Consider the following 9748-nt stretch of genomic DNA (forward strand, 5'->3'; position numbering starts at 1 on the left):
AGACTCTTTTAGCCATCACAGAGTCACTAACTTCTATAGCATATCAAATCTCATAGCTACAAAAGGAGTCACAAATGATAAAGTAGCACCCGAAACAAGTAAAGCATACACATCTATATGAAAGACTTTTAACATACCAATCACAAGATCAAGGGAGCTCTCCTGGTCACTTCTAGTTTGGAGAGCATAAAAAAGGTTTTGCTTAGGAGCTTTTCCACTTGAGCCACTTGGACGAGATGAAGGGTAGGGTTGAGCCCTACACGAGTGTCTCCATCATTTTTAGCAATCGAAGGACAATCCCTTATTTTAGGATCCATTTTACCACACTCGAAACAAGAATTAGAGTCCGCTAGACACTACATTTAATGATTTCTCCCACACTTAGCACAAGTAGGCTTCACAGATTTACCACCATATCCTTTAGGTTTAAGGTTAGACACCCTTTCATTTCTTGGCCTCGGAGGAGACCTTGTATAACCTTGCCCGAAGAACCGTCCACTAGGCCTAGCATGAGAGTAATTGCCATCATCCACTCTAGCCTTCTTTACCTCCCTAGATCTCTCCTTGAGCTGTTCTTCCTCAATTTGTTGGGCATGCACCATAAGGGGAGAAATGTCCATGTCATGAATAAGCATAGTGGTGCGGCACTCTTTGACAACCAAGTCGGACACTCCCACCACAAACTTATTCATCTTGGCCCTACAATCCGCCATAATGGAAGGAGCATACTTGGATAGTTGAGTGAATCTCAAGGTGTATTCCCTTACACTCATATTTCCTTGCCAAAGGTTAATGAACTCGAGTACCTTGGCCTCTCTCATCTCTAGAGGGAAGAATCGGTCAAGAAAAGCTCTTTCGAACCTTTTCCATTCTATGGTACCCGCTTCCACCGGCCTTCCCTCTTTCCACTGATTAAACCAAATATGAGCAACCCCTTTGAGTTGGTAAGTGATTTCACGTATCAGGACACTACTTCCAGTTCAAGTGCCAACGATCATGAGTAGTAATAAAATCCAACTAGTGAGTTGTGTTTGAGAATCGATAGAAAAACATAAATCTATTCAAGTCAATTATAGCTATAAACATTTACAAAGAAAAACATGATAAATTAATGGGTGACACAAGTGTCAAGTATCAAGGGGGGGGGGGGGGTTCTAGTAAACTAGAAACTAAAAATGACAATTAGCACGAAAATACTAATATGGAGACGGGATTCTTGGGACGTGATAGGATTATGGGCTAAGGTAAACAACCGGGTAATTGCAATTAATAGTAAATCGCTGTAAATTAGTAAATAAGCTAGACTTTAGTGGGGGTAAACTTTCTCTCGAACAATTTACCCCGAATAAAATTGGTTGCTCACGAACACCAAAAAGCTGCTATGAAGCACAACTTTTGCTTTAGTCCATTCACTCTCTCTCGCTAAATGTGTGGGAAAGGGTTTAAGATTCACTCTTTCTAGATGAACCCATGACAACCCAATGCCCACAGACCATCGATTCAATAATTTTGGTATTACGACCTCTCTCTCGAGTAAGCCAAAAATACGAAGTCAAGATTGTATTTGCAACTACAACCCATTAAATTCAACCACAATTACTGAACAAAATCACTTTTAAACAACGAATAAACAATCAATTAGCAATATCCAGCAGTTAATTCAACCCATAATCACATAATCACACCCCATGAATTGGGGTTTTAGCTAGATATAGTAAAAATATAGAAAACGATACCAAAGTGTGTTTCCATTAATTGGGTTCGATTGATATTGTCTTTACAAATGTCTAAGATGAAGAATCTTCAATACCCACTTCCAATTTCTTTGAAATGGGAATCTTCAAAATCTCTGAAGCTAAGGAAAATTGTCTCGAAAAACCAAGTTCTAAAACTGAATAACTCTAAAAATGTTTTCTGAATTGTAAAACTGATTACTAAACTAAAAATTCAGACAAGTATTTATAGTTGTCAAAAAGCGTGCTGCGAAGGATCACTCGGTGCAGTAAGTCGGGATCGCCTATAACATTCGACGATCCGCCCTTTGGTCATTAGTATCGTCGTTTTGCTTTTGCCTTCAGCATCCTTGAGGTCTTGTAACTTTGGGCGATAAAGCAATGCGTCGCGGAACTGTTGGCAACACGCCAACTTGCTTTTCTCCTTCAGGGCTTGCACACTGGAACATTAGGTGAGACCAAGGCCATTCGGTGATTCGTCTAATGGGTTAGGCGATCCTCAGGCCTTCATTTCTTTGTTCTTTGAGCGGCCTTGTTCTTTCTTGCTTAATAGTGTCCATGCTTTGTCCCGAAGTTCAAATACCAAAAATTCAAGGACTTACATCAGTTATTGAGACAAAATATGCATTTGAAGACACGAAATCTATTAAAATAGAGCCCTAAATGAGTCCAAATCATGGACTCATCAACACCCCCAACTTAAACTTTTGCTTGTCCTCAAGAAAAACTCAAGTTCAGCAGTTCGAAATGGATGTCTCAAACGGTGTTACACAAGACTCAATAATGAATGCACACAAGAAGACTCAACTTACTCATGCGATGATCAATTGTACACTTAAAGGTTCAAGTTGTGAATAGCACACCCGACACCCACGACATTGACACTTCGAGCACCTGCTCCCCTGACATTTTGTCTAAAAATGTCAAGTTGTGTAACATCCGGCAATTTGAAATAGCTATGAAGAAGCTTAGAATTGGAAATACTCATTTTTTGGAAAGAATTAAAAATATGGAAAATTTAGCAAAGTATGGAAAAAAACTGAGTTTTTGGTCAACTTATAACAATCATAACTCCTAGATCAAGATGAGTTAGGTGTAGTTCCAGTTATGGTTGCGAAGCTCGTGGAATGATCTTTCCAAAGCCGCTAAGTTTCCGCGATTCCGACTTCGTATAAGTGAGTTATGCTCGTTGGAAGTTGGGCTGTTGGCAGGGTAGTTTAGTCCTAATTTGTAAGGGTATTTTGGTCTTTTCCCTAGCCATTTCTTTTGGTTATATTAAGGTTTTAGACTGATTTTAAATCAGTTTTTCCTTTTTCAAAAAGTGAGAGTTAGGGTTCTTGAGAGAAGAGGAGAAAAGAGAAGAAAAAGCAAGGATTCATCAAGATTGTCATGGATTTCATCGAGGATGACTCCTATTAAGGTATGTAAGATCATAGTGTTGGGTTGGTTCATTCCCCCACACGCCAAACTCGTTTTAATTTCGAGAAAAAGTTTTGGTTGTGTTTGTTGAAGTTTGTGGTTGTGTTTGTTTAAGTTGTGGTTGTGTTGTTGAAGTTTCTTGTTGGTTTGATGTATGTTTTCGGTTGTGATTTCGAGTTGAATCTATTGTATAGTAAGGGGATTTATTATTCTTAGTGTTTGGGGCTGGAACCATTGAAGTTAAGGAGGTTTAGAGTTGAAAAAATGAATGAGAAAAGTTGAGTTTTCTGGGGAAAGGGGTGGCGCGTCGCGCCTACCAGCGCCCCCCAAAAGGGACTATGAAGTCCAACCCTTGGGGTGGCGTGCCTAGCAGGGTACCCAGCAGGCCTTTTGAAGTCTGAGGGCTGGCACCCCACGTCTCTCAGAGCACCAAGGGCGCCATGTCTTCCCATTCATTCCCCACTTTTTCATACATGTTCCTTGGTAATGTACCTATGTTTTATAGTTGTTTTCAACACTCCAAGGTACGTCTAAACATCAAGAACCCATCCATAAACATGTTATCATATACGTTGAATCCATAATCTAATTCAACGCGAGTTCCGATCAAAGTCAAGTGAACTTAGAAGTCAAGTGAAGTTAGAGCCAAGCTTAGAAGTTAAGAGGTAAGTCAAAGCAAGTCTTTAAAGTTTTTCAAGAGTCTTTATTGAACGTTTTAACTTCATTTTAAGGCTCAAGTTTCAAGTTGAGTAAAGAGCATAGAGTTTCAAGTTGAGTAAAGAGCATAGAGTTTCAAGTTAAGCCAAGAGTAAGAGTCAAGGTCATTTCTCAAAAGTTATTAGGGAACTAAGTATTCCCAAAGAACATTATATATGTTTTCACATTTAAGATGAGAGGAAACTGAGATTTCCAAAAGAGTTTTGAGCAGTTTGAGTACTATCTCTTTTTTAAGAAAAGATGAGTTTTGCGAAAGAGTTTCTAAAACATGATTAGTATGACAAATCAAGTATGTCATCAATGTTTAAATAGTATGGTCTCTAGATATACCATCAATGTTTATGCAGTATGACTTTCCCGAGTCATTAATGATCATATTTAAATATGGTTTTGATATGTTCTTTTTAGAAAGAGTTTTCAAGAGCCTTTGGGCTAAGTTTTGAGTAATTATCTCAACTAAAGAAAGATGTGTTTAAAACACTAATGAGCTAAAGTATTTTTGGGAGTAGTCTTGAGCACCGATTGGGGACACGAGTTCATATTAACTCAACTCTCCATAAGAACCATGTAGCCAAACATGGGGTTTAACGTGTCATACTTTTTAGATGATCACGTAAAGTTAAGCTAGTGGATCCACTAAGTTAAAGTTAAAGTAAGGTCCTATATCACGACAAGGTATAGGATGGTCCTTGGGCAACGTGAGGTAAAATGTTGTATCACTACTTAAGCATGTAGTGGTGGCTATCGGTTAGAGAAACTCTCACAGGAAAAATTACATGGTTCCTCGAGGGGTTCTGCTTAGTATGGATGGGTATGGGACTTCATTCATGCATTGCACAAGTAGACTTTGAGAGTAAGTATACTTTCATGATATTTTAAATATGATTTTGACGTCATGTTTTAAATAGTTTTACAAGCTTTATATATATTGCATGTGTATTATTGCATTATATTTGAGTTCAGTTACTCATAAGTTGAACAGAGCCAAGGTAAGTTCTCTTTTGTAATCCCTTTCAAGTTTAAGATGTTGTTTAGCTATCCAGCTCGCAAACTCGTACATTCCATGTACTGATGCCAGTTGGCCTGCATCTTATTATGATGCAGACGTAGGTACCCAGGATCATCATTCAGCACGCCGTTGATCCAGTTGAGCACTCCAGAGTCAGTGGTGAGCCTGCTTGCATTCCGGAGGACTCTGTTAGTTCGTTCTTCCTAGTTTTGCTTTATTAGGATATTGTGGGGTCTATACCAACATCCATCTCAGTATTGTAGAGGCTTCATAGATAGTCTATCAGTCAGTTAGTTATTCTTGAGTCGCTCATCTATGTATATATGTAAATATTCTATTTTGAGACTCGAGTTCCCTTTTGGCCAGTTTTTATCAGTTAAGTTGTCTTATGACCTTTCATTGCATGGTGTTATTCTATTGAGTTAGGTTTCCGCTAAGTTAAGAAAGCCAGGCCAAGGGTTCGCTTGGGTGCCAGCAATGGTCTTCGAGTGCCTGCCAGGTCCAGGGTGTAGGCTTGGGGCGTGACAAATTTGGTATCAAAGCATAGAGTTCAAGAGTCCTAAGGAGTCTATGAAGCTGTGTCTGTAGAGTCCTAGTTATCGATGTGAAGTGTGCCACATCAATAATTAGTAGGCTGCAATATTTAGGAAGATTTCTCACTTCTTTCACATTCATCTCGTGCGTTAGAGTTTATCTCTAAAAAGTGTCCTTCTAATTCGTGATTGCGCGTGTTTTCAGAGGATTTTACCTCCACAAAGAGCAGTTAGAGTTCGTCTAGCTATGAAGAGTGTTGAGGAACAAGAGTTACCAAATGCCCTGGAAGTGCAAACCCAAGAAGAGATCAAATATGCTAATTTTTGTGAAGCTATTCGGATGTTAAGTCAAGTTGCGACCTTTTATGTTAGGAAGAGAGAAAATCAACACGAAGTGGTTGATACTTCAACGATCCGTGAACTCTTAAGGATGAACCCATCAAGTTTTACATATTCAAGTATTAGTGAGAATCCGGAGAACTTCATTGAGGAGCTTAAAAGGGTATTTGATGTGATGCATGTTGCTGAGTCGGAGAGGGTGGAACTAGCTGCATACCAATTGAAGGGTGTGGCTAGAATCTCGTTTGACCAATGGAAAAAGAATAGGGTTGATGATGCGCCAGTAGTCAGTTAGGTTGTGTTTGGGAGTGCTCTCATGGGGCATTTCTTTCCTCGTGAGTTGCGAGAGGCAAAGATAAAAGAGTTTCTCACCCTTAACCCGGAGTCTATGAGTGTTCATGAGTACAGTCTGAAGTTCACACAATTTTTCTGCTATGCTCCGGAGATAGTTGCAGACATGAGGAGTAGAATGAGTTTATATGTTGCTGGGTTATCTCGTCAGTCAAGCAAGGAAGGCAAGGCAGCTATGCTGATAGGGGATATTTACCTAGCAAGATTTATGATCCATTTACAACAAGTTGAGGAGGACAAGTTGAAGGATAGATAAGAGTTTAAGGATAAGAGGGCTAAGATAGTAGGGGACGAGTTCAGGCAGCAAAAGAATGATGCTAATCAGTCATCCCTCCCATAGAAACAGAAGGGACCTACTCCACCATCTGCTAGTGCACTTGCACCTGAGAGCAAAGATGGGTACAATAGAAATTCCTATAGTTTCAGGGCTAGACTTGCCTATCCTCAAGGCAGTATGGTACCAAGGGGTAGTAAGGATCCTGCATGTGCTAGGTGTGGTAGAACCCAGCCAGGTAAGTGTCGTGATGGCCAGACAGGTTGTTTTAAGTGTGGACAAGAGGGTCACTTCATGAAGGACTTCCCTAAGAACAGGCAAAGTAGTAGAAATCTGAGCAATAAGGCCCAAGCTTCATCAGTTACTTCCCCAGACAGGATGGTACCTAGAGGAGCTACTTCTAGAACTGGCGGAGGAGTAAACTGCCTCTACGAAATCAACAGTCGTCAAGAGCAAAAGGATTCACCAGATGTTGTCACTGGTATGATTCGAGTCTTTGACTTTGCTGTTTATTCTTTGCTAAACCCCAGAGCGAGTTTATCTTTTTGTAATTCCTTATGTTACTATGAACTTTGATGTTATACCTGAGCAACCTAGTGAGCCAATCATATAGTGTAGTAGTAGTTCAACAGTGCCTAAGGGTCGTTTCATTTCGTACCTCAAGGTGAGAAAGTTAGTTTCGAAGGGTTGTATCTATCACTTAGTAATGACTCTAGTGTTGAGATACCTCCTTTTCAGTCAGTTCCTATAGTAAGAGAGTCTCCAAAAGTTTTCCTGATGACCTACCCGGAATTCCTCCTGAGAGAGAAATAGATTTTGGCATAGACATGATTCCAGATACTTGTGCTATCTCATTTTTGCCATATAGAATGGCACCAGCAGAGTTGAAATAGTTAAAAGAGCAGCTAAAGGGACCTAGTAGTTATTTGACCAAGTTGACTCGGAAAACAACGAAGTTTCAACTGTCCGAAGCTTGTGAGAAAATTTTTTAGGAATGGAAAAGAGAAGTTGGCTACCGCCCAGTTATGATATTTGGTTCTTGAGTACATACTGAGTATCTTAATCTAAAATTGATTTGAGAATAATAGTTGAGTTTAGGCGAATCAGGGTGTAATGTGATGAGCTAGAGTTGGCTGTTGTAGTTTTTGCTTTGAAGATATGGCGTCATTGTTGTATGATGTTCATGTGGGTGTGTTCACTTAGAATGAGCTTAATCTCAGACAAAGAGAGAATGATTAAGGTACTAAAGGATGATGACATGAGTTTTCTTTATCACCCTAGTAAGGTTAATGTTGTTACTGATTCTTTAAGCAAGTTGTCTATGGGTACCACCGCCTATATTGAAGAAAGAAAGAGAGAGTTAGCAAAAGATGTGCACAGACTTACACGCATGGGAGTTAGTCTTATGGATTCCACAAGGAGGAATAGTGATGATGAATGGGTCTGACCCATCATTAGTGTCAGAAGTAGAAGGTGAGAAAGACCCAGACCCTATCTTGCTGGAATTACGGGCAAAATGTTCATAAGCAATAATGGCTTTTGAACAAGGGGGAGATTGCGTTTTGAGGTGTCAAGGTGGATTTTGGGCATTGTTGCTTGTTAAGTGTTTGAGTTTGATTTACACCCTTAGCTTAGTAAGAGTCATCTCATTCGAGGACGAATGTTCCCAAGGGGAGATATTGTAACATCCGGCAATTTGAAATAGCTATGAAGAAGCTTAGAATTGAAAATAGTCATTTTTTTTTTAAAGAATTAAAAATATGGAAAATTTAGCTAAGTATGGAAAAGAAGTGAGTTTTTGGTCAACTTTGAACAGTCATAACTCCTAGCTCAGGATGAGTTAGGTGTAGTTCCAATTTTTTTTTGGGGGGGGGGGGTTATGAGTATGTTATTAGGCATTAAAAGCTTTATCATAATATTCTTTCGTTAAGGGTATTAGTCTAATTATTTCTCTTATATTTTCTAGTATGTATTCTATGTATTATATATCTTGGGTTCTTTGATATATTTTTATATTCTTTTATTAGATCTCCTAGTAAAGTTATTTCTTCAGTAGTTTCTTACCAATATTGAAAGTATTCGTAATTTATCATTAGTCTGCGTATTCTAATTCTAGATCGCAAATATTAATTCGTTCTAGGTCTATAGCTATTTCATTTATTTCGTCTATTTCATACCATGTTTGAGTTGCTAGTTCTAGTTCTTCTAAGTCAAATATTTTTTCCCATATTATTCTTCTTAATTCAATTATTTTTATATTTTTTAGAATATATAAAATCAGTATTTCATAAGTTAATATCATTTCATCATATAGATAAGTAGTCATATTAATGATTTGTTGTTTAATCAATAATTCCCTTATATCATATGCATAATAGATATTATTCATATTGGATTACTATAAACTAGATTATTCTCAACCATGTTCTCCTGTCACTATCAACATCGTACTTTCAAAGGTACTCCCTTCCTAACAGCGCCTCAACTCTGTTTACTCCCCTCACGACTTCCTTGCCTGTGGTTTCAACTTTAGGATGGCATAGTCTGGAAGTTTTTCCTTTTTTCCTCATGTTAACAAACTAGAAAACATGCTTCAAATAATTATAGTATATAATAACTAGTATGAACTTATTTAATCATGCTATGATATTCAGGAATTAATAGATTTAGCTATGCATAATCATAAATAGATATACCTGTTTTTCTATGAGATCTGGTATTATTTGCTCCATAGATTAGATTAAAACTTGATATTTATTTATTTGAGAGTATTACAAAGAGGCTTTCTTTCCGTCGAGAAAGTCTTGCCTTAGATGTGCCTAATGGCTCTTTATTTATACAAGTAGAGATGCTTCTACTTACTTTACATCTATCCTATACTATTTCTAATTTACATCTGTCCTACTACTTTAATAATGCATACTACTTTACACATGTCTATCCACTAATTTACATACTTTAATTACATCTGTCCTACTACTTTACCTACTACTTTAATAATGCATACTACTTTACACATGTCTATCCACTAATTTATATACTTTAATTATTCCTACTCTACTAACCTACTTTTACAATAAGACGAACAACTTTAATTTTTCTTTTTATCTTCTTTTTTCATCTTGTCAATCTTGCTTTTTATCTTGTCTGGTGGCTCTTTATTCTAGCTGGACAACTGGAATTACATTATCTTCCCCATAGCACTTCGAGCATTGATGATCTGGGTATCTGTGTCCAATAGTTTTGCAATAGTTTGTCATTATCTTTGGTGAAATAAAATTCATTCATATTGCTCTTGTGGTTGGTTGTTGTTCTGGTTTTAATAAGCTTACTATCCATTGTCGTATTTCTTCTATTTCTGCTTATCTGATTT

At 37.9% G+C, this 9748-nt stretch overlaps 1 pseudogene; it reads left to right on the forward strand.

The window, feature by feature from the left end:
• The first annotated feature begins 3138 nt into the window (after nucleotides 1-3138).
• LOC125873790 (uncharacterized) lies at nucleotides 3139-7268 on the forward strand (annotated as a pseudogene).
• Nucleotides 7269-9748: the final 2480 nt, after the last annotated feature.

This window comes from Solanum stenotomum, chromosome 8, assembly GCF_019186545.1.
Source record: "Solanum stenotomum isolate F172 chromosome 8, ASM1918654v1, whole genome shotgun sequence".
NCBI classification, from domain to species: domain Eukaryota; kingdom Viridiplantae; phylum Streptophyta; class Magnoliopsida; order Solanales; family Solanaceae; genus Solanum; species Solanum stenotomum.